A 25,962-nucleotide genomic window follows, 5' to 3' on the forward strand; every position below is an offset into this window, starting at 1 on the left:
GTGAATACACAAAGCAAACTTAAGCTCAGCGGACAAGTTGGATGAGAAAATACCTCTCGTCCCATTCCATGTGGGTATTCTTAAAGTATATCTATTGTTTCTCTGGGTCAGGGCTTGTAGAGTAAATCATTTTTTCATTCACTCATTTGAGATAGAGCAGGGACCCCTCTTAGAGACCATATGTCCCTGAATTGCTTTTTAGAAACCCAGACCCCAAACAAATGGATCTACTGGCATGTAGACCTCAGATAAGAGAAAATAGAGGATTGAACTCTGATGGCTTTTCTTTTTTCTAAATTTCTTCCTGAGGGCTCTGGAGGAGGTCACACCTATAAGCCAGAGCTAACATTCTTCGCTGCTGATCTCAAAAAAAAAAGTTTTTTCTAAGAGACAGAGTCTTGTTCTGTTGCTCAGGCTGGAGTGCAGTGATGCAATCACACCTCACTGCAGCCTCAAACTCCTGGGTTCAAGCAATCTTCCTGCTTCAGCCTCCCAAGTAGTTAGGACTGCAGGCATGTACACCATGCCTGGCTAATTAGTTAAAATATTTTCCATAGAGATGGTGTCTCACTATATTGCCCAGGCTGCTCTTGAACTCCTGGCCTCAAGTGATCCCCCACCTTGGCCTCCCAACATGCTGGGATTACAGGTGTGAGCCACTGCACCCAGGCTAATCCCAAACTTTTAGACAAAGCTTTGCTTCCTTAACTAATTGCAAATCAAAAAATCTTTCAATCCACCTTTGACCTGTGGGCCCCCACTTCGAGATGTCCTGCTTTTTTAGGTCAGAGTGATGTATAGATTTATGACTTTGCCTGTAACCTCTGCCTCCTTGCCATTAAAAGCCCTTACTTGTAAGCCATCTGGGAGTTTGGGTTTTAAGTGCCAGCTCCCTGATTCTCCTTGCCTGGCACCCTGCAAAAAATGCCTCCCCTTCTCTGACTGCAATCTCGATGTCAGTGTTTGGCTTTGCTGTGCTGAGCAAGTGGACTCCAGTTCAGTTCAAAAACACATTCACTCATTCAATGAATGCTGTGTTGCCAGCAGCAGACCAATGACACAAAATGACACCACAGCCTTCCTCCCACTAGGCGATAGTGAGTAGGGGTGGCAGACACCTATAGTGACCCCTGGGAAGGAAAACCGTCCTTTTTATGCCCTGAAAGGAAGTGACCCTCCAGAACAGGGATCAAAGTGAATGGGCAGGGCTACAGTGGCTTCCTGGAGGCCCAATAGTCTTTCCCTTTCCAGAATTCCTATAAGTTCATTTTTTGCAAAGATTTGTGTTTTGTCTTACGTCAACTTACCATTGAGACCATTTCAATAGGTAGGTGGCCTTAAGGCATTCATGAAGTAATATTTGTCCTCTCCACACCATAGGGCAACTCCAGTCCCCTCTGTGCCTGTGGCCACACAGGAAACTGGGTGCTTAGAGGAAGGAAGCCCAGATTGAATGGGAGAGTAAAATTAATCAAACGTTTACATCCCCCCAGGTGAAGAAAACCTAAAATTGGGACCTCTTATAAGGCTAATTTTATGCTACACACACAGCCTGAGACCACGGGGGAATGTGATTAGAAGAGAAATAAATCACAACACAGTTAGAGCTGGGTGGATTCCCTCCTCCTCCCTGCCTCCCTACCAGCTAAAGGAGAGCAGCTGAGCCTTTGGAAGCAACAACACCCTAAATAGAGAGAAAATTTCACACATATGCTCTGCAGATTTTCAGAAGATGAAATAATAAAGTACTTGTGATAGCACATAGCCTTTCTTGTATTATTTTTCAAAGACTGCTAGATTTAACCCCTTCTGGCTTCTAAGCTGCCCAATGAGTCCATAAACAACATTATTCTAATGCCTTAAGAGGCCATTGACCCACTCTTTGCAGTAAGGTTACAAAAAGTACTCATCACTGAGGTTGCAGGACTTAAGGATTCCTGGCTCAATTTAAATCTAAATGATTAAAACAATTCTATAATACAAACTGTATTAGATTGCTAGGGCTGCTATAACCAAGTATCACGGACTGTGGCTTAAACAACAGACTTTTTTCTCAGTCTTGGAGGTCGGAGGTCCATGGTCAAGGTGCTGGCAGGGTTCGCTTCCTCCAGGGTCTTTCTCCTGGGCTTGCAGGTGGCCATCTTCTCCCTATGTCTTCACATGGGCCTCCTTCTGTCTGTGTCTGTGTCTCGATCTCTTCTTCTTGTAAGGATGCCAGTCATATTGGATTAGGGCCCACCCTACTGACCTCATTTTTAACTTAATTTTCTCTTTAAATACCCTATCTCCAGATACTCTGAGGAGCTGGAGGTCAGTGCCTCAGCATATGTATTTTTGAGGAACGCGGTTGAGCCCAAAACACCAACCAAAAGCTACTCTTCACACAAAAGCAATGATTCATGTGTTTCTCTTTCTGTGTAGACATAGGCCTATGAAGGATTCTGTGTTCTGGTTTTTTCATCAACACTCTTCTGTATTCCGTTTTTTTGTTTTTGTTTTTTGCATCAAGGGCTTCATATTTATCTTTCACAGCACAGCTGCCTTGTATCATACAAGTGGTATATCATGGACAATACGGGAAAAATAGACACTGTGGACTACCAGAGAGTGGAGGGAGCGGGGATGGGCTGATGAAACTGCCCATCGGGTACTATACTTACTACCAGAGTGACGGGATCTATACTCCAAACCTCAGCATCATGCAATATTCCCGTGTTCTTGTTCATTAACACCTTTGTGCGTAGAATTTATCTATGATTCTTCAGAGTACCACCAGAATTCCCTCTACCTCCAAAACACTGAATCAATTTACACTATTATTGCCCAAGCAGCTGCACCTTGAGGCCTATCCCAGTTATTATTGCTATGTAGCAGGTCATCCCAAAATACAGTGTTGCCAAACACCAGTTCCTAACGCTCACTGATGCTGTGAGTTTGGAATGTAAACAGGTGTGAAAATAAATAATTCAGACTTTGTGACTATGTTAAATATATTCCTTTAAGATAGAAAATAAATGAAAGCAAGCCATACAGAAAAGAAAACAAACTATAAATTATTAGAACTCATAAAACAGGCTTGTATAGAAAATGTCGTAATCGTGTTCAATTTCTTTGTTTTCCTCCTACATAAGCAGGATCTTAACTTTTGACTTCAGAGCACTAACTCCATTTCTGTGGAACCCTTGTTTTCCGAATGGTCATTCCTAGCTTTTTGCTTGAATAAACTCTTTAAAGTGGATTCCAATCCTTTCACTTATTTCAGGTTGACACAGGGCATGAGGATGGCTTGTCTCTGCTCCCGAAGTCTGGGCCTCAGCTGGGAAGAATTCATTGGCACGGGCTGAAGTCTTCCCTGCTGGAAACTTCCCCACATCTGGTACCCAGGCTGGGTAGACTGAAAAGCCCAGCTCAGTGAGGGCTGTTGACAGGGGCACGTAGACAGGGACTTCCTGGGGGGCCTGGGCTTCCAAGGCATGCTCTGATCACAGGTGAAAACCAGCACAAGCCCATCCAACTCCTAGAGAAGGCAAATAGACTCCACTTCTCCATGAAGGAGTGCCAGAGGACTTGCAGCCATTTTAATAAACCACCGCAAGCCCCTTTGGTGGACGAAGCGGTCATGGGCCAGGAAACAGGGAGGGCTGAGCTGCCACCTTCTCTGTCTCAGGGATGGGGAAAGGAGAACACATGGATGTTAACAATTTTGCCCCGTTCGATTGGGAACTAAATATATATTTTATTCCTTCTAAACATAGGCAGGAATCTTCATCATTCTGGGCCTCAGTTTCCCCATCTGTAAAATGAAGGAGTTGAAATGGATGATCTTTTAAAGTCTGTTTAGACTTTTTAAATCTAAGTTTCCACCAAGCCCACATCCCTACAATTTGTTCTTAAAGACCACCAGAGCTGGACCCACAGTGCTCCCACCTGCCTCCCAGGCTGCTTCTCAGCAGAGCAGGAGCATCACCATCTTAGACAAGCTCCTCATTCTAAGGTTTACCTTAATAAAAAACCGCCTAAATCCAAAGGGCATCAGCCTAATGGCTAAGGTCAGCATGACCTTAAACCACAAATAACATCTTCAACCAGAAACATTTCAAACTCCTCCCCAACCAGAGACATGCTAGCCCTGAGATAACCCCACTCCAGCTGGGAAGACACCACCCCTCCAGCTGGAAAGACGTCATCCCCAAGATAACCTCCCCTCCTTCTGGAGACATTCCAACCTCACCATAAAACTTCTCCCTTACACAGAAATATTCCAAGCTTGCAATAAGCCCCCTCACCCTAAAACTAACATGTACTCTTAGTCTGTAACAGCAAGCACTCCTGACTGAAATTGGCCAGAAGCCCCTCTCATGTTTATTTTCTCTGAAATAAATCTGTCTTTAACTGTCAAGCCACATTTCATGTTTCTTTCCTCTTTCTTTAACTCTTACACTTCTCAGGCTGAAGGTCCTTTTGAGAGCACCTGTTGCAGTGCCCTCTGTTACAAGACTTTCCTTATACTGACTCCCACGTCATCCTCTCTCAATTCCATCAGAACTGGGTCTCTCTGAGGTTCTGCTTCCAAATGCCAGCTCAGCTCAGCTCAGCTCAGCTCCTCACAAAGGCTGTCCTCACAAACACTCTGTTGAGGTGTTTCAGGTCCACCATAACCATCCCTCCTGGATGCATCTAAACAAAAAGATATTATAGGAAGCTTGGAAACATTATGCTTAGTAAAAGAAGCTAGTCACACAAAAGGGCACTTATTGTATGATGCCATTTAAACAAAATGTCCAGAAATCTATAGAGACAAAAAAGTCAATTAGTGGTTGTCTAGGGTTAGGCTGGGGTAGAGACTGTAGTGTTCAGGGAAAATGGGAAGTTCTTGCTCTAGAATATTGGATTTCTCTGGAAGATTGTGAAAATGTTCTAAAATTGGTTTTGGTGATAATTGTACAACTCTGACTATATTAAAAGTCAATGGATTATACACTTTTTAAAAAAGCTTTTTTGGTGGTAAAACCCACTCTCCCAACCTCCTCACCCCCATAGCAAGTGAGTGACAGGTGTCAGAAATATAAGTGCTAGACTCTGCTCCCACCTCTGCCCACTCTCCCCATGCTCCTCCCAGTGCTAACCACCAAGTGCCACCCCAGGAAAAATGGAAGGCAATTTAGCAATGTGCTTAAAAAGCACCTGAGATAATATAGTTTCTATTACTACTTAGGTGAGGGAAAATGCATATTCATAGCATATTTTATTATTTGATTTCATCATTCTGTTTTATATGTTTGTGTCATACTGTCAAAAACAAGATTCAAAAATGCCAATCTGGCATACTTATTCTGAGAAGGAAGTTCCAGGAAGTTGTTCAGGCATGTTTTCCCCCTGAAACAGCGCTGCCTGTAAGCACTTTATGACAAGCACAAAGACCCTCCCTGCATCCTAAGTGTTGTCACTGAGAATGCCAAGTGTGGTCCTCTGAGAATAGGTCTGGGGAGGGCCAGGCATTATGGCTTATACAGCTTTGTACTCTTTTTCCTCTCTCTCAGCGATCCTCTCACCCTGTCATTAGCATCCCATTTCGAGAAGGAGATAGACGGCTATGTGTTGGATGATGCTGAAGCATCTCCCTCCTCCTAGAGCCTGCATCCCTATCCCTCCTGTCCTGCCTCCTCTCCTCCCTTGAGGCCTTTCCAGCCCCACCTCACCTTATCTCATGGATCTTAGGGTGCTGATGTCTGGGATCCAATTCCAGGACCCCAGCTCTCATTTGAAGAGGGAGGGAGGACACGGGTTACTTACTCTGCGGCCCCACAGTGTCCCTTGCCACTGTCTCAGGGCTTCTCTTGCTCCCTGGGCGCTCCTGTTAGCACAAGATAACATAGTCAAACCTCTTTTGGGCAGGATTCCAACACAATCTCCATAATTCCTCTAGCTCCCAATATGGATTCATGTTGCTTGGTTAAACATATCCGTTTAAAGTAAAAGCCTCATTAATATCCAGGGTTGTAAGCCCACTTTGTTTGGATAACTGCTTGCCTTATTGTTTCATTTGATTTATTCATCTGCCAAACTCACATCATAAAGTCTCCTCTCCACTTAATTTAGCATCCAAACAAAACATGCCTGTCTCGCCAGGACCATGCAGTCTTCAAGAATGCAAAGTCAGGAGAAGATCTCACTCTCACTCTTTCCAGTGGTCAAATTTCCTCCTTTCTTTCCCTGGGAAGAGGGTCTCCATGATATTTCAACTCTGGGAAGATGAGGACAACAACAAGCAAAACACAAAACAATACATGAGGGCTTGTTTTCTGCATGAGACTTGAGAGAAATTGCCTTAAATCCATCAAATTCAAGTTAATTCTGTTCTGGACCAACCCCACTGCCGGGAACCTTCACTGACAGGCTTGTGGGATCACAGGGATGATCTTCCCAGGAAGAATTGGGAAGATGATGATGGTGGTGGTACTGATGATGGGCATATACTAGTCCTATTCAAATTGATGGAATTATCCCTCCGGGGTCACAACTAATACATGGTCACCTTGGGCAGATTGCAGTGTTCCCTTCCACCTCCTCCTAGATGGCTAACAGTCTTTTTTTTTTTTTTTTGTAATGTGAGACAGAGTCTTGCTCTGGTGCCCAGGATTAAGTACAGTGGCGTGATTTTGGCTCACTGCAACCTCCACCTCCAGGGTTCAAGTAATACTCCTGCCTCAGCCTCCCCAGTAGCTGGGACTACTGGTGCCACCATCACCCACAGATAATTTTTTTTTTTTGTATTTTCAGTAGAGAAGGGGTTTCACCATGTTGGCCAGGCTGGTCTCAAACTCCTGGCCTTCTGTGATCTGCCTGCCTCTCAAAGTACTGGGATTACAGCCATGAGCCCCTGCACCCAGCCTAGCAGTCTTGAACTTCTGTAAAGAAACACTACACTGGGCACTATCCTGGCTGACATTCTCCTCATAGTCCTGGACTTCATGGTTTTCCAGACAGTAGCACAGGTAGAAAAGAAAATGTCACTCTGGAGCTGACCCCTGCTGGTCCCTAGAGCAGGACTCTGATAATTATGGGGCAGGAGGGAGTGGACTGTGCGGTCTCTATTACACATAACGCTCTTCCCCCACCTTCTTGCTTGAAGAAGATTCTGATCCTCCTTCCCCAGGGAGAGCTCCCTCCCCTCCCACCTCCTGAGAGAATAACCATGTGGGGGTAGTTCCAGGGAGAGCTCCTGTCTCTGGGTGTGTTGAGAGCCCATGGAGGGCTTTGAAGGGGATGTGAATGCCTGTGCCGACGGGTGTGTCTCCGTCCTTCTCACTTATGCTCTCTAGATGCTGGGGGAAATGTGTAGGAAGCTCATGTCCACACCTTGATTCTTCTGATACAAATATTGAGGCAGGTGCAAAAAGTCAACATTCTAAAGGAAGGGGTGTAGCACAAAAACAGAAACCTCTTATTCCTATCAATCAATGCTGCACACATCTAGAGATTACCAGGAGCCCCTTATCCATCTCTTTCAATAGTGTTAAGTTGTGGTATGGAAGCTGAGGACATAACAGTCAACTCAGGGGGCTCCAAAGAATTGCAGGGCTGGCAGCAGGTGTTATCTGGGAGGTGAAGAGGAGCTGCTGGGGCGCCGTGATTTATCCGTCTTCGGGAAGATGTGTGGATGAGTTCATGCTGCAAAACAACTTGAGTTGATTGGAGATTAGTACAAGATAAATTCATGCTAACCTACCTGCATTCAAAATACATCCTGAGTGGGAAGGAAGGGTTATGATGGCAGAGTACACTCAGGAAAAGAAAATTTCCTTTTCTGAGGGCAATTATTTCCTCACACAATGTTTTTGGCTGTTCCATTAAAGGACGTGCATACATGGAATCCTGTCAAGCATGTGGACTTCATCCATCATGTGTGATGTGGCAGGGGAGAAAAATGAAGAGATTCACTGGCTGGATAATTTCCAAAGGCCCCCTTCTGATCTGCAATTGAGGAGGTTGTGGCTGCCTGCCTTAGGGAGTGCTGGAGAGAGGAGCAGGGGCTTTCCACTCAGTCTCACTTACACAGACGGGTTTAAAGCCAAAACAAAGGGTTTTGGCTCCTTCCTCTCTCACACACACATCGCTTCTGAAAAGCACCCACAAGCTGCCTAAAATGGCTTTTTGGCAGTGAGGAGGAAAGAACACTAAAATGGGGGTTGAAATGGTCAGGGATACCAAGACGCAGGCCTGGGCTGTACCAGAGACAGTGCAGTCCATTGTCTATGGAGCGAGTGGGTTAAGCTGCGTCTTATTTGCACTTCACGTAAGATTAATGTCAGTTGTCCATACTACTAGTGGGTGCTGACACCCTGCCTCCAACCGTTGGAGAAACAAATGACTAAATTCTTGGGCTTACAGGGCGACAGATAGGAAACAACTTGCTGAAAAGCTGAAACGGAAACTGTGCCCCAAAGAGTAAGAAACCAGGAGCTTACACAAATTCTCGTGTTTGCAGGAGAGTAGACAAGAAAAAAACCAACTTGCTGAACTACTGAAACTCCCTCTGCTTATGAGATCAAGAAAAGCCAGCTGAACTCAGTTGGAACCAAGGTGGCCAACTGGAGCTTTTGCAAAACGAGGTTGCTGACGTCAGAGCCTGAATTTCCACCGCATGTTCCATTCTAATTCCCTCTGAATTTGCACATGGGACCCATGAGGTAACATGGAGACGTTACTGCGCATGCCCAAGACTTTTCAGCCCTCCCCTTTCCTTCCACCAAGCCCCATCTAATCCCAGAGTCCGGCCCCTGAACCTTTTCTAATAAAATACTGCCTTGAAGTCAGCCTGGGGAAAGGGATTTGAGCTTGACTCTTGCCTCGTGAGTGGACTTTTGACATAAAGCTTTTCTTTTCTTAAAACCCTGGTGTCACAGTACTGGCTTCCAGCACATTGGGCAGCGAGTCTCTTTTGCTGGATAACAGTGCTGATGGATGATGGGGAAGCCAGACCCCCCCCCAGCTATACCTTGGTGCTCTGCTAACTTGACCAAGGTCTGACTCCAAAGTCAGCGGGAAATTCGGGATTCTTCTCTTAGTGCCACCCGTAGGATGTCACATTAAACTTTAGCCTAATACTGAGGGAATGTGGGAATTTGCCCAATAGTAATGATGAGCCCAGTGGGCTGTGAGAAATCCTGTGTTCCTCCTGCCGGATGACCCTCTGCGCACACCTTCCCACCCTGTGCCTTGCACATCCAGTGGCTGCCAGTGTATCCCACCTAATTCAACACCTTCCTGCAATCCTGAATGGGCTTCTGGACTGGCCTCCATCACTAAACCAACAGGAATCCTCCGCTATGAACCAGCAAGGTCCCGCGTTGTTGTTGCTATGGTGACAGTTACCCACGAGTACATTAAGAGAACAATAGCCACGTTTTAGCAGGTGCACAGTCCTAGCACAGCACACTGGTACTGGCTCATAAAATGTTCTAGTTTTCCCTAAGACTTTTAAAATTAGGAACCAATGTGTAACTGTTCAGAACACAATTTCCCTAGCAACCAAAGAAATGCCAGTCCCTCCTGTAAGGGAGGTTAAAAATAACATTGCATGTGCCCCTGTAACCAACTGGAATCTCCAAATTCCCTTCTGTAACAGCCCTCTGGTCACAGCAGATGTCCAACTCCCCATATCTCATCTATCATCAAGGTAGCCTTTCCAAGGCACGAATGTAATTCACCTTCATAGAATTACTCAGGTCTCCTCTGCCTGCAGAAAAAAAAAAATAAAAAGTCATAGTCAGCTTGGTCTGTATAAGCAAGGGCTGGCCTCCTTTCCTACCCTTTTCCCACACAGCACCCATGTTCTAGGCGTAAGCATTTCCTCAAAACTCTTTAACCAGACTATAGGCCTGCCTTCCTTCTTTCATTCTTGCTTTTCGTTCCTTTTCTTTTTCCTTCTTTCCTTCCTTATTCTTTCCTTTCTTCCTCCTTCCCTCTCTCCTTTTTTCCCTTCTTTCCTTTCCTCCCTCCCTCTCTCCCTTTTTCCTTCCTTTCTTTCCTTCCTCCCTTTCTTCCTTTCAACATGATTAGCATACAAAAACATAAAAAGATCTTAAGGGATCAGTTCAATGAGTTCTGACAATTGTGTATGCAAGGCAAAAACACAGAACATTTCCACCACTCTAGAAAGTTCTCTCATTCTCCTTTTCAGTTCGTTTACCACCCTTTGACCCAAAGGCAACCATTTTCTGACATCAGTTGCCATAGTTTAGTTTTGTCTGTTTTTGAACTTCATAAATGGAATCAAACAGAATGTATTCATTTGTTTATTCTAGAGTGCGACTATGCCACAATTTAAAAATCTATTCTTCTGTTGATGAACATTTGGTCTGTTTCCAGTTTGAGTTATCAATAAGGCTCTTATGAATATTTTTGTGCTAGTCTTTTTTGTTTCTTTATCTCTTGGGCAAATACCTAGGAGTGGAATTGCTAGGGCACAAGGTAGTTTTCTGGTTAAATTTACTAGAAACCATCACACAGTTCTCCAAAGCGGTTATGCCTTTTGACTTTCTCATCGTCATCTGTGACAATTCCCATTGTTCCACATCCTCACTAAAATTTAGTATTGTCCTTTTTTTAAAAAAAAAATTTTAGCCTCTAGTGTGCGAATAAGTAGAATCTCATGGTGGCTTTAATTTGCATTTTCTTGATGACTAATAATGTGAGCATATTTTCTTTTGTTGTCCATTTACACATATTCTTTTGTGAAGTACCTGCTCAAGTCTTTTGTTCATTTAAAAATTGAATTATCTTTTTATTATTTTATTAATAACATATTCCAAATATAAACTTTTTTTCAGATATGGGCTCTACAAATAGTTTTCCCTATTTGTGGTTTCTATATTCATTTTCTTAATGGCATATTTGAATAGGCAGAAAGTTTTAATTGTAGTGAAGTCCAATTTACCAGTTATTTTTCTTTTATGATTAGTCCTTTCTGTATCTTGTCTCAAGCATCTATGATTAACTCAAATTTGCAAAGAATCTTTCATGGAAAGATTTCATGGAAGGCATTTTATGATCATCTTTAGACACTAAGAACCCAAATACAATGGCGTCTCCTTCTCAAAAGTCAATTGCAATGAATGTAGGTAGCAAATAGAAAATATCAATAACAGAGGCGGCATCACCTGAGTGCTTAATTGTCTCTCAGATCCTCCTTTTTCTCCTGGCTGTCAACTGAGGGCTCCTCCAGTATGAACCTTGCCTTGCACCTCTGTGCCTTAGAACCCCAAGGGCATTAGTTCTAGTCAATGAGTGAACACATCAGTCATCCAGTCAATCAGTTGACAGACTTTCTAACCCCCAACCCCCCACAGCACACAATGCTGCCTATGTGGACACAGAGTTTCTAGAGGAGGGAAGAAGATATGGTCCCTCAAAGCACAAAGATTAAGAGGTCCCTATTTCTGCATGGCCTCCTTGAATGCAGAGAGAAATCCATTCTTGCACATTCAGGAAGAGTGCCAGCTGGGCAGTCTTGCAGCTCACTCTCCCACAGCCCTGAAAGACCAAGGTGAGGAAACAAACTCTCCCTAAGCCAAGCAGCCAGGGAGCAAGCTCTTTTCTGGCCAAATCATCGATGTAGTCTGACCTGGGCACCCTCTTTCTACTGATTCATAGATGCAAGCAGTTCTTGTCTCTCTGATATTCAATCTCATGATTCTACATTTCTCTCCTTTTTAGTTCATGTGTATCCATTTAAAAATGTTTAGTGGTCACAGCAGATATATTAGTCCCTTTTCACACTACTGTAAAGATCTACCCGAGACTGGGTAATTTATGAGGAAAGGTTTAATTGGCTCACAGTTCCACAGGCTTAACAAGAAGCATAACTGGGAGGCCTCAGGAAACTTACAATCATAACGGAAGGTGAAGGGGAAATAAGCACATCTCACGGTGGAGGAGCAGGAGAGAGAGAGAGGAGAGGAGGGAAGTGCCACACCGTTTAAACAACCAGATCTCATGAGAACTCTATCATGAGACAGTACTAGGGAATGGTGCTAAACCATTAGAAACCACCCCCATGCTCCAATAGCCTCCTGCCAGGCCCCACCTCCAACACATGGGGATTACAATTTGACATGAGATTTGGGTAGGGACACAAAGCCAAACTGTATCAGCAGCATTACTCACAATACCTGAAAGCTAAAACCAACCCGGATGTCTATCTACAGAAGAATGAATGAACTGTGCTTTTTCCAAATTATAAAATATTATTCACTTTAAAAAGAAAGGAAATTTTGGCATGTTATAATATGGATTTATTGAGGATACTATGCTAAACAAAATAAGCCAGACACCAAGGGACAAATATGGTTCTAGTTATTTGAGACAAGTGGAATTCAAATTCATAGAACTGGAAAGTAAAATAAAAATATCTGAGACAAGTGGAATTCACATTCATAGAAGTGGAGAGTAGACAAGTAGCCTCAAATTCATAGAAGTGGAAAGTAAAATAGTGGTTGCCAGGGGCTATGGGAAGAGGGCATTGGGAGTTATTGTTTCATTAGTAGAGTTTCATTTCAGGATAATTAAAAAGGTCTGAAGATAGATGATGGTGATGATTGCACCACAATGTGAATGTACTTAATGCCACCTAACTGTACAATTAAAATATTCAGTATGGTCACTTTTATGTTATGTATATTTTACCATAATTTTTAAGTTAAAATATTACAAAGGAAAGACATAGCAGATGAGACCAATAGTCATTAATATGTTTGCTTTTTGAAAACAAAGCTGATTGCACTGCAGGAGGTCATCTAATTGGCTGATCCACACCAGCCTCTGCAAGGATGTGAAATGATTAGCCAGGTAGACAATGTGGAGGGAACCTCTGCTCTGACCATTGGCCCCACTGCCACCCACCAGGACAATCTGGTCTTGGAAGTGTAGATGGAGCTTAGAGAATTCACAACTTGTTTATCAAATTCATATAAAACTGGATGGGTGGATGGATGATAGAACTTTCTGGAAAGACCAAGGATTATTGAGGAAGCATGGTAGTTTTCCAATAAGAAAGATGGTAGAGAGGACCTCAGATATTGACAGCTCATCCCTAAATAGTCCACTGGCCACAAATATTGTGGTACTTGCTAGAGGAAACTCAGGGAATGATCTGACTCAGTGTTCTCATTAGACAGATGATGAGGCAACTGCGATCGGGGAGGTTAAGTGATTTTCCTAAGGCTACACAGATCATATGACCCATGACCTCCTTTCTACTCTTCAGCATACTAACCCACATTCTGAGGGGGACTCGTCCACCCTGAAATCTTTGTCATAGAGGACAGATGCCACAAATCATTCCAGAACACCTGCAGTTGCCACAGTTTACCTTTCTCTTCCAGCATCTTTCAAAGTTCTGGTTTGTTCTGGCCATGCAAGTTTTTTTCTGCCCTTGCCTGAGTAAACCTCAGCCCTGGAAAATCAATTCCATTGTGTGTCATCTGTGGCCCTCTCCTGAGTGGTTGATCTCTACTGGAAAATATCTCAGGACCATGAGTACCAGATCCATTGCAAAGTGCATCCTCAGGGAGGCCCGCAGGGCTGCTTCGTGCTCTCTCTATTTGTTCTCAGCCATTCTTTCTCAGTTCCCTCTCAGTAACAGCTCTGAATGTCCCCCTCACCTTAAGCTCCCTGGTGAGTTCTCACCTATTTGACTTCATCCAGAAAGTTGAGGCCAGTGATTCTAAATTTCCTCTATGCTGCCCATATCCTGACTGACAAGCTTATGTCCACCCCTGTCCACCCTCTCTCCTCCCCGCCAGGTCAGATCACTAGGGTCCTTCCTCCTGCCCCAGACCAGTGGGCTGCTCCTGAGTTCCAGATCCTTTTTTCCAACCACCACTGGGTTCTCCACCCATAAATAATCCCCTCTCTCCACCTTCAGCCACCTCTTAACTAAGTCCTTCCTCTCAAATTAAAGCCTTCTTCAAAGATGTACCCACTTGATCCTTCAAATTCTCACCTCCCAGTCTCATCACTGATTCCTTGGCTGCCTCCATCACTTGACAAGAACTGCACTGGCCAGAACCACACATGGTCCAATCCAGTGGGTGTGCTTAGATGTGTTTAGTCTTTGCACTGCCTTGTCTCTGCAGCATTTGACTCTGCTGACTGCTGGCGTCTTATGGAAATCCTCTGCTTCTCCAACTATTCCTTCTTGGTTTCTTTTTCTTTTTTTCTTTCTTTCTTTTTTTTTTTTTTTTTGAGGCAGAGTTTCGCTGTTGTTACCCAGACTGGAGTGCAATGGCGCGATCTCGGCTCACCGCAACCTCCGCCTTCTGGGTTCAAGCAATTCTCCAGCCTCAGCCTCCCGAGTAGCTGGGACTACAGGGGCGTACCACCATGCCCAGCTAATTTTTGTATTTTTAGTAGAGACGGGGTTTCACCATGTTGACCAGGATGGTCTTGATCTCTTGACCTTGTGATCCACCCGCCATGGCCTCCCAAAGTGCTGCGATTATAGGCGTGAGCCACCGCGCCCGGCCCCTTCTTGGTTTCTCTCTTCCTCCACCTGCCTCTCAAACATTGGTCTGTAGAGAGAAATGGCTTGGCTCACTGCTTTCCTTTGCCCTGAGCAATTGCACCCACCCTTTTCATCTCCAGCCCTCATCTCCTACATTGGAATCAAGCCTCTGACCTCTACATATACAATCCAAACTCTGTCATTAAGCATATAAAGTGTTTGATAAACCTTCGATTTTGGTTTTATTAAATCAATTGTTTAGTATACTATTTGTTTTAAAGAGTAAAATCATGACTCTCTTACCAATATAAAATGAACACATATCAGAGTTTATTCTGCTCACTATTTAATCTGAGAAACAGTAACACGTTACAACCAATTAAAGAGAAACCTCAAGAGCAGACACATGCAGAGGCAATCAGCAATGTTAATATAAATTTGTTCAATAGATGCAAACTTGGCTTCTTTTGTGGTGAGGGAAAGAAATTTTAATTGTACTTCCATTGGACAAAATTAATTTTCACGTCTGTGGTCAAGAGTCATTTGTATTGATAACTAGGCCAGCTGGTGTATGCCTGTAGTCCCAGCTATTCATGAGGCTAAGAAGGAAAGACTGCTTGAGCCCAGGAGTGCAAGTCCAGACTGGGCAACATAGCAAGATCCCATCACAGAAAAAAGAAATCCAGTTAACTACCTAGTGTGAACTAGCTCAAGATGAAAGTTAGAGAAGGGTATACTAGATAGGGCACTAATTTTTCCCACATTTCAAAGTAATTCACAATTTTTCCTGGTTGTCTATTTCCCTCCTCTCCTCAACCTGTAATCATAGTAATCTCAAAAAAGTGTATTTTTGATCACAAAAAAAGGCTGGTCTCCTTAGATTTGGCCTAATTATTACCACAGGGCAGCAAAATTGTTACTAAACCATAGATGCTTTCTTGAGTTTGCTTTTGCATATTTAGAACTTTATATTACTGAATAACTACTGAGTGCACAAATTAATGTCTGCCTTAAAGTTTTCTTAAGTGATCTCAGACTTTTACAAATCTCCTGTTACTTGCCATCCTGAGGCTAGGAAACTAAGTCTTGGAACCTCTTTTCCTCAGGTTTCCTCTGCAGTAATGCAAGTTTGTGAGGGCACTGGTCCATTTCACATCTGTAAACCAGATACCAGCCAGTTTTCCTGGGAGAGATTTCTAGGTATTGAGTGGCACCCTAAACAAAGTTAACTTGTGTTACCTAAAGTGACTTGTCACGCTGAATTCAGTAAGAATCCTTCTCTAACACGACAACTCCAGATGAGACCCTAATCGTACAATCAATTTTCCCAACTATATCTTGTTTGAGAAAATGAGAAAAGAGAAGGAAATAGAGGAAACAATTGAACCTATAATGTGGGGAGTAAGGAGACTCAATAAAAGTTTCTGATCTCTAGGGCAAAGGTATGAGAATAATCAGGTATCAATGAAGTAAGTTAACTTTATGAATAAAATAAAGTAATCAATTATATAACATAATTTTATAAATTAATAAATAGTGAATTAGAAAGCAGTGAGTTTTAAAAATTGAGTTAAAATGTTTCTCATTCTTAAACTCACCAAAAGAACTTTATTCTTTGTTTTTTTTTTAATGAATAGATTTTATTTATTAAAACACTTTTAAATTTACAAAGAAACTGAGCAGACAGTACAGAGTATCCATGTACCACCCCCTCTTCCCTTCCACAGCCTCTCCTTGTAAGGGAAGGAAAATATGTTTTCCTTACCTATTGCTAGGTTCATGGTTGAGGCCCCTATAACAAAAGATAGACAGATAATTACTGTAAGTATGACTGGATGAAAAGCTATGATCTAATGGTAATAAACCGGGGGAACTCAGCAAGGCCTGTTTGTTCAGATTTCTCTCCATGTTCCTGTATCTTGAGAGATAAGGATAATATCCTTTTTCGCCAGTACAGTATGGGTGCCTATTTAATGATCCACTTCGGGAAGGTCAAAAAATCCTTCTTAGGTGTGATATTGTTTGTTTGTTTGTTTTTTGAGGCGGAGTTTCGCTCTTGTTACCCAGGCTGGAGTGCAATGGCGCGATCTCGGCTCACCACAACCTCCGCCTCCTGGGTTCAGACAATTCTCCTGTCTCAGCCTCCTGAGTAGCTGGGACTACAGGCATGCGCCACCATGCCCAGCTAATTTTTTGTATTTTTAGTAGAGACGGGGTTTCACCATGTTGACCAGGATGGTCTCGATCTCTTGACCTTGTGATCCACCCACCTTGGCCTCCCAAAGTGCTGGGATTACAGGCGTGAGCCACCGCGCCTGGCCCAATATTGTTTTAAACACATATTTATTTTGGTTTTCATCCATGATTCCTGACTCAGAACTCCCATATCTCTTGCTATTTCTCCCCAAGGCAGGTCATAGAAACTAAAATATACTCTAATCTTCCCCCACCCCTCTGTCTTGGAGTTGGCCATATAGAAATTCTCAGACCTACCTTGTCTGACTGCAGGCCATAAGACCCAGGTTTTAAAAGGGACCTTGCCCCATGATCTGGAGGAAGGAATGCTGCACAGGGAAGCCAAGTGGAGTCAGAACAGACAGGCCTTGTTGGGTTTAGCCACTCCATCTATTTGTATTCGATCATGCCCTTTTGGACCAGTCACATTTCTTTTTTTATTTTTATTTTTGAGAGGGAATCTCTCTCTGCTGCCCAGGCTAGAGTAGAGTGGCACGATCTCGGCTCACTGCAACCTCTGCCTCCTACGTTCAAGTTATTCTCCTGCCTTAGCTTCCTGAGTAGCTGGGACTACAGGCACTCGCCACCACACCTGGCTAATTTTTGTATTTTTAGTAAAGACAGGGTTTCACCATGTTGGCCAGGCTGCTCTTGAACTCCTGACCTCAGGTGATCCAGCCACCTCGGCCTTCCAAAGTGCTGGGATTACAGGTGTGAGCCACCATGCCCGGCCCCAATCACATTTCTGCATAGGTGTTTATACTTCAGTAAGGCCTATCCTATGAAGACTCCATGAAAAGCCCATGGAACAGGGTATGGAGAGCTTCCAGATAGCTGAACACATGGAGGTTCCTGGAGGGTTGCATGCTCAGGGAGGGAATGGAAACTCTGTGCCCCTTCCCCCATACCTCACTCTATCCATCTCTTCATCTTTGTAATACCCTTTATCATAAACCACTAAATATAAGTGTTTCCTGAGTTATGTAAGCCTAACAAATTAATCAAACTCGTAGAGGGAGTCTTGGGAACCTTGATTTGCAGCCAATAGTTGAGAAGCACAAGCAAAATAACCTTGAACTTGCCATTGGCATCAAAAGTGGGGACAGTCTCATGGGAATGAGCTCTAATCTGCTAGATCTGCTGCTAACTCCAGGTAGATAATGTAGGAACTAAATTGGAGGACACCCCACTGGTGTCTGCTGCACAATCACTTGCTTGCTGGTGGGGAGAAATCCATACATATTTTGGGATCACAAAAGTCTTCTATGTTAATTGTTGTGATGTGAAAACAGAAAAAAAAAAAAAAAAACAATTTGAGCGTTTTGAGCGTTTTCTGCTGACACTATTTTATGACTTGCTCCGGGGAGAAGGGTGGAGGGAAGGTGAGTGTGACCTTCAGTTCCTGCCATTTTCTCAAATGCCAAGGTGCCATATTTTGCAGTAATGTGTCCTTAGCCCCATCATCCTGTTATTAACATTTTATATTAGCTTGATAAATTTCTTAGAATTGCTGAGCCAATCATATATTGCTATTAACTGAAGTCCATATATACAGATTTTCCTATTTTTTTCCCCAATGTCCTTTTTCCATTTAGTCATTATATTATTGACATTTATTCCTTTTAGTCATCATATTATTGACATTTATTCCTTTTTTATTATTGACTAATTCCATTGTTTGGATATACCACGGTTTGTACATCTCTTTTGAAGGATATCTTGGTCTTGGTTGCTTCCAGTTTTTAGTGATTATGAAAAAAGTTGCTATAAACACTCACGTACAGGTTTCTGTGTGGATGTAAGTTTTCAAGTCAGTTACTTAGGAGTGAGATTTCTGAGTTGTATGGTAAAACGACTTAGCTTTGTAAGAAACTGCCAGACTGTCTTCCAAAGTGACTATATCAGTTTGCATGCCCACTAGCAGTGACTGGGAGTTGCCATTGCTCCACATCCTTCCCAGCATTTGGTGCTGTCAGTGTTCTGGATTTAGGCCATTCACATAGGTGTGTGGTGTTATCTCGTTGTCTTAACTTGCATTTCTGTAATGACATAGGATGTTGAACATCTTTTGGTATGCTTTTTTGTCATGTATACATCTTTAGTGAAGTGTCTGTTCAAGTCTTATTTATTTATTTTTATTTATTTATGCATTTGTTTTTTTAGACCAGGTCTCACTCTGTTGCTCAGACTGGAGTGCAGTGGCACAATCTCAGCTCACTGCAACCTCTGCTTCCTGGGCTCAAGTGATCCTCCTACCTCAGCCTCCTGAGTAGCTGAGAGAACAGGCACACACCACCTTGGCCAGTTGTTTTTTCCTAGTTTTGGTAGAGATGGGGTTTCACCATGTTGCCCAGGCTGGTCTCGAACTCTGGCAATCCTCCCACCTCAGCCTTCCAAAGTGCTGGGATTATAGCTATGAACCACCATGCCCAATCTTTTTCTCTCATAATTCAGATGATTTCGGTCATGTTGAAGGTCAGTATGCAGACATTATGAGCAATTAGTACACAATTCTTAATGCACATACCAAAAATTTTAGAAGCCGTGTAGTTTTTAATTCTTTTCTAAATGATCAATTTGGTGACTTTCTAAGAAATTAATCCAGGAAAAGTTAAATCTAAAAAATTTACAGTCAAAAAAGATGTTGAGTACCAATGTCTTCAAAGGTTGATAAGCTGTTACGTTGTGTCTCCGTAATTCACATGCTGATGTCGCACATCATATATACTCAAATTTTCAAGGTCTCACAGCAAATTATTAAGAACTAAGTTATTAGGAAAAGTGGAATACTACAACCAAAAGTTTTGCTACCACCCAATGCTACAACCAAAAGCACATATTCTGGTAATGAGCACCAAGATCAGGGACCGGTTTTCTTTAAAACACGATTCTAAAAACAACATGGGAATAGAAGGAATTGAAAATGTTCAAGGCAGATTCACCCTTCAGGATCAGCAGCAGTTTTCACAGCTTGCCAGCAGCCTTGGGAACATCACAGCCCTCCATTGTTCCTCTCAGTTTCCTTCATGTTGTGAATCAGCTCCTCTCTTTCATTGTCCTATTGCTCCTGCTGCTGCCTATAAATACACTTTTCTTGTGTCTGTTTCACATTCAAACCCCTTGAGAGGATATGAGTGATTCACTTCATGCCCATCATCCAAGTGGCATTGAGTTGCCTGACTCTCCTGCCCTTATAGATGAAAAGCTAGCCTATAAATTAGCTGGTTCTGGGAAAGGCACCCACCCATGGTCCAATTCCCTGTGAGCAGGTGGTGGGGGTCGCATGTGTCAGGCATGGAGTCCAGAGGGTAGGGCCTTTGCCTTTAAGGTGTGCTTCCTGACTGTCAGAGGGGCACGGCGCTTATCCAGGCTAGTTCGGGCTTTTCTTGGGCAAAGTTGGTCATAAGGTTTCTCCTATTAGTGACCCTCCCTCAACATCATCCTTGCTAATAACTATCCACCCAAGAATACTCTAGCTTTAAATAGAGGAGTCCCTAAAGCACAAGGGCATTGAATCTAAATGAGTTTCTGCCTTGAGGACCTGTTTCCACCTCAAATGGCATAGTCCCTTCCAGGATTCTTTACTCCTACTGAGCAAAGACCTTAAAGCTGTTGTCTTCTCACTTTTGTCATGTCAGAGCATGGGCGTTGTAACTTGCAGGACATGTCAGTAGGATAAAGATTAAAAGAGGACCAGGTGCAGAGGCTTATGCTCGTAATCTCAGCACTTTGAGAGACCAAGGCAGGAGGATGGCTTGAGGTCAGGAGTTCAAGATCAGCTTGGGCAACATAGTGAGAACCAGTCTCTACAGAAAAATTTAAAAATTAGCTGGGTGTGGTAGCATATACCTGTAGTCCCAGTCACTAAGGAAGCAGAGGCAATAGGATGACTTGAGCCCAGGAGTTTCATGCTGCAATTAGTCATGATCACACCATTGCCCTCCAGCCTGGGCAACATAGCTAGATCCTGTCTCTAAAAAAAAAAAAAAAAAGTAAAGAGGAGGATAGTGCATTTTGGGTCTATCTATTCCAGGCATGGGATTTCTCCTATTCTACATGCCACATTCCATTTCTAAAACTCACTTAGCCATGAGAGATGACAGATAAATCAATAGGTAGTGCTTTATGCCTAATGATAATCTTGACCAACATTGGTATATGTCTTATTTTTACATGCATGCAGCCTTACATCCCATAATACAGGTATCATTATGGCCATTATGTAGAGAAGTGAACAGACAAGGAGAAAAGTTAAGTAGTAACATGTCCAAGACATCACAACTGGTAGGTGAACCCAAAATTTTCAACCCCAAGAATTTGAAGTCAGTCTTTCCACTATGCTATGAAAAGGCCCAGGAAAAGTGAAGCTGTAACTGCCTCCTGAAGATATCTCTAACAGTAATATTGTGTGGGCATGTGTGTGCATCTCAGAAATGACCTCCAATGAGTGTGCAAGGTGAGATGCGGTAAGTGTGTGGGCATATTTAGGATAAGATGGTGTGACATCATCTCTTTGGCACCTCATTTAAGTAGACCGTGTTTCCCAAAAAGGAGATGCGGCTTTGTCACTTAAGCGAATGCTTTCTTCCTTGTGTCTCTAAGAATCCTTCAGAAATATTCACCAGTTTCCTTTACTTTTTTTTTAGTGGGAGACTATCTATGGGATAATTAACCTTTCCCCTTCTCCTTCCTCAGTGGGTAGTGAGGGATGTACCTTCATGGGGTCCAAAGCAAGATATTTATCAAACAAGAAAAAAAAATATGATGTCGGCCAAGTTCATCCCTGGGATATTTCTCCCTTTTCTTTGTGTGTACTTTAAAACTTACTTCAATCCAGGACCAAAATATTCCCCTGCTGTTGTGCCCAGATTTTTCTCATCTCTGTTTGATGGCTTGTGCTTCACAGCAAAAATCACAGGGGCAATTGTAATTAGAGTGCAGTCACATCTGCATTTCAAATGAGCTCAATCCATTTTGGTTCTCATAATTTTGAGGGCTGAATAAATGGTGCTCTTCCAGTTGTGAATGGCTGTGATGCAGAGCCTCAAGAGAGAGGGAAACTGTAGGATTCAACATGCTCTGAACTATTCCTGGCAGCTGCAGTGCTGCTCTGAAGGCTCATTATAAACCTGGATATTATTCTCTTTGGAACATTTTGAAATGGTCCTGAAGAGTTCATCTTTAAGCTGAAGCAGTTTTATCTGGTTATCTTAACCTTCACACCACAGTAATCCACTCTCCTCAGAGAATCACTTAGAAAAATATATTCTTCACTTGTGACAGGCAACATACCAGAAATGCCAACATTAGTAATTTACAAAAAAAATTGGCAGTTTATTGTTTTGGTTTTTTGTAAGGCACCTGTCATGGAGGGAGGTAAAGCATGAGTGGTTTTCCAAGGGCCATTGTAGAGTTGCGTGGGTTTAGACATTGAGTCATAAAGACCTTCCATCAAAATCAAAGGCTAAATTCTTGTTTCTGTCATTAAGGCAATTTAGGTGTCCTGAACAACCCTTCTGATTGAAATAACTACATTGTTGAATAAACACTACATTTTTCCTTTAAAATGCATTGCTGAATGGCACCGAGGTAAGAAATCTACAAAGATGCAAAACAAAGCATAACTAGGATCTTTGGGAGTAAGACAAATGAAAAGTTAGCTTTCATCTTGAAGACTCCTGCTGAAAAGTGGAATACCTGAGCTTCTGCTTTGAGGATGACATAGGCATGAGAGGAAGGATTAAAATCCCAGGGCCTACCCCATTGAAGAACCTGATGCAAAATACCTGCATAACCTTGGGACCCCAAAGGGCTATAATTTAAAAGTTAGGATGAACTAAAAATAAATCCTAGCATGCAAAATGTAAAGCCAGGAAACTTACCTATCTAGACTTGGTGCTGGCAAAAAAAAAAAAACAGAAAAAAAATTCCTCTGAAAATATATAACTAAGATATTACAAGAGTTTTTAGTCCAAATTCACAGAACCTCTGCAGCCACCAAAAATCACAAATAGATAAATATATTCAAAGTGGTACCAAACTGGTAGCACCTCTAGGATGCTGTGAAAAGCAGATGCAAATTCTCTTTGACAGACTTCAATGTCAAGCCAGCTTCTAAGATCCAAAAAAATCCAGCTTCTGGATCCAAGGAAATTAGCTGTTAACAGCACCAACACCAAAACCTGCAAGGAAATAAGGTACTGTGTGTGAGAATCAGCAGACACAGACAGCTGAAACAAAGCCTCAAAAAGAACTTGAAAATATGAGCTAGGAAATAGATTTTACAAAATTACCATAAAGATATTTACAAACCAAATAGAACTGCTAAAATTTAAAAAGCAATAAAGAAAATGAAAACTCAGTGGATGGATTAACCAACAGATTAGATAAGGCTAGAGAGAAATTTAATGAACTTGAAGACATTAGTGCCTCAAACTTCTATCTTTCTGTTACTCTATCATCCTTACAGTGAGACTCCCACCATCATGGCTGCCACATTTCCAGATACTGTATCCATGTGTATTCCATATCTAAGAAGGAAGAAAGAAGGGGCCCAATTCTTATGAAGCTTTGTCTGTTTTGAAGCTCTTTCCAGAAACTTCCAATCACGACTCCAGTGGTATCAGGTTTCCTGGAACCCCCAGCTACACAGGGGTCAATGGAGATGGATGTTTATTTAACTTGGCACATTGTCTCTTGAACAACATTAGTGTTTGATTATTTAAGGAGAAAGAGAGAATGAATATTGAGCAGCAGGCTTCCATGGTCTCTGGCAGGGGTAAATTTGTATTGTCCTAGTGCCACTTCTTCAACTGTTGAGGCAGAGACATGGCCGGAGTCCAGATCACAGCTTATGGCTTGGAACAGAGGGACATTTCTGACTTTGAAGGAATCTGAGGCTGTTTTTGCATTAGTACGCTATTCTAAGCAAAGGAGCTAAGCAGCTACCATCTTCATGTAATAAGGTACACAAACACAAACTGTATTCCTCTCTTCCCTAAATTCACAAACGCAAACTGTATTACTCTCTTCCTTAAATTCTGACATCTTTGCCCCAATGCCATGAAGCATAAAGAATTGTCATCAACCCTACAAATGTAATTTGCTGCTTTCTAGACATTGATACCTCTATTTGGAGGTGTTCTTCACTTTTTAGACATGTCATATAAAAGAATGTCATTCTTTTTCTTTCAACTTAAATGATTCCCCTACTTCAACATAGTACTGAGAATGAAATAAAATCATATTATTAATACCATCAAGTCTTAGAATTTATAGCTATTGCTAGTCTTCTATCTACACCAGAGAATTAGGCTGAAATCTAGAAATTCATGTCTTCATATCTCTTCCTATCTTCCTTCTATCATAGGAAAATAGAGGATTTTTTTTTCAACTTACATACGTTATTTTTTAAAGCATGTTATGGGTTGAATTGTATCCCCTCCCCCAAAGATATGTAGAGGTTTCTGGTACCTATGAATGTGACCTCACTTGAAAATGAGGTCTTTGTACATGATCAAATTAAGGTAAGGGCATTAGGGTAAGCCCTAATTCAATAATGACTGGTATTCTTTAAAAAGGGTAAATTTGGATCCAGACACAGACATGGGCAGAAGGAAGACAATGGAAAGATAATTCTGTGATGACAGAGCCTAAGAGGATTTATTGATATTCACTGGGGGTGGCTGGGAAAATAATAGCAAAAGTTAAAGATTGTAATCTCAAACCTTTTGGAAGGCCAAGAGGTTTTACTGAGGCATGCTGAAGGCAGCTGCCTCATTCACATTAGCATAGGAAAGAGATAGAGATGATCATAGGCTTTCCCAGTTTAAGTCTGTTTACCTCACATCCCTTTGTCTCCACTCTAACTGTTTACTCATGTAAACTTTGTGCTGGGTGGTCCTCTCAGGAGGAAATCAAAGGAGAATTACCTATTAATAATATTTATACTGGTCCAGAACCTAAAGCTTTTATCATTTATAAAACCACTCTTTTAACCATGTTAATTATCCACAAGTGTGTTAACTTAGAACTTCTGTTGTAAAATTCATACTGAATAAATGCAATGATGGAGAGGGAGTCTTGGTCAATCGGCTGCATTTTGCCCTCTGAAAGCAGCCGACAACCATCCCTAGCCCACTTACATCACTATAATGGTGTGAGAGTGCATTCATTCATCTGTCATTGAGTCAGGGTCTGCAGGCTGGACTTCCACAGGTTGTGACTTAAATCTCAGGTGGTGACTACCACCTTCAGAGGTCTGGCCTGCAGACCCTCAATGATGGATGAATGAATGCACTCTCACAAAATTACAGTGATTCAAGTGGGCTAGGGATGGTTGTCAGCTGCTAGAACTGATGTAGCTGTCAGTCAAGGAATGTCAAGGACTGCCACCCACCTCCACAAGCTTGGAAGAGGCAAGGAAGGACTCTACCCAGAGTCCCTGAGGGACCCTGGCCCTGCCAACACCTTGATTTTGGACAGCTAGCCTCCAGAACTGTGAGGTAGTAAATTACTGTTTGAAGCAACCCGGGTACATAGTTGCGGCAGCTCTAGCAAACTATTACGGAGCAGTTTTACATTAGCAGAAAAACTGAGCAGAAAGCTAAGTGTTACTGTGTACTGCCTTGCATACACACTGACCCAGAGTTTCCCCTATTATTTACAACTTGCATTAGTGTGGTTCACTTGTTACAACTGGTAAGCCAGTATGGATATGTTACTATTAACTAAGGTTCATGGTTTATAATAGGGTAGGCTCCTTGTGTTGCATATTCTGTTGTTCTTGTGTAGACATGTTTTCAGCTCATTTGGATAAATACCAAGGAGCATGATCCCTGGATTGTATAGTAAGAGTGTGTTTACTTTCTAAGAAACTGCTGTTTTTCAAAGAGGCTGTATCATTTTGCATTTCCATCAGCAATGAATGAGCATTCCTGTTGCACCACATCCTTGTCAGCATTTGATGCTGTCAGTGTTGTGGATTTTAGTCATTCTAATAGATGTGTAATTCTGAGAACAAAAACTGTTTCTCTATTCTCACAAAACATTCACTTCTGACCCCAGATGTTGGATTTTTTCCCCACAACAATTCAATTCAATCCTGAAACTATCTACCTGGAGTTAACATCAGACCCACAAGTTAAGGGCTCCATCCCACAGGACCGCTCCCACTTCAGAAGCCAACTTCAAGTCCCCAAACCACTTGGCCATCTGACTGA

The 25,962-nt window shown here is 42.4% G+C and overlaps 1 long non-coding RNA gene across 5 annotated transcripts in view; it reads right to left on the minus strand.

The window, feature by feature from the left end:
- Positions 1 to 2,980: 2,980 nt before the first annotated feature.
- Positions 2,981 to 25,962, minus strand: part of LOC103789389 (uncharacterized) — a 43,075-nt gene continuing 20,093 nt past the window's right edge. The window contains exons 2-9 of one of the 5 annotated variants that reach the window (XR_013529752.1): positions 22,624 to 22,923; positions 16,272 to 16,298; positions 9,711 to 9,739; positions 7,485 to 7,671; positions 6,118 to 6,244; positions 5,794 to 5,854; positions 4,440 to 4,677; positions 2,981 to 3,793 (exon numbers count right to left, since the gene is read on the minus strand). This is a non-coding gene — a long non-coding RNA (uncharacterized LOC103789389). Of the gene's footprint in view, positions 3,794 to 4,439; positions 4,678 to 5,793; positions 5,855 to 6,069; positions 6,245 to 7,484; positions 7,672 to 9,710; positions 9,740 to 16,271; positions 16,299 to 17,169; positions 18,781 to 22,623; positions 22,924 to 25,962 lie in introns of those variants that run through there. The other 4 variants (XR_013529754.1, XR_013529755.1, XR_013529753.1 and 1 more) reach the window with 4 other exon arrangements.

Source organism: Callithrix jacchus, chromosome 19 (genome assembly GCF_049354715.1).
Source record: "Callithrix jacchus isolate 240 chromosome 19, calJac240_pri, whole genome shotgun sequence".
Classification (NCBI taxonomy): domain Eukaryota; kingdom Metazoa; phylum Chordata; class Mammalia; order Primates; family Cebidae; genus Callithrix; species Callithrix jacchus.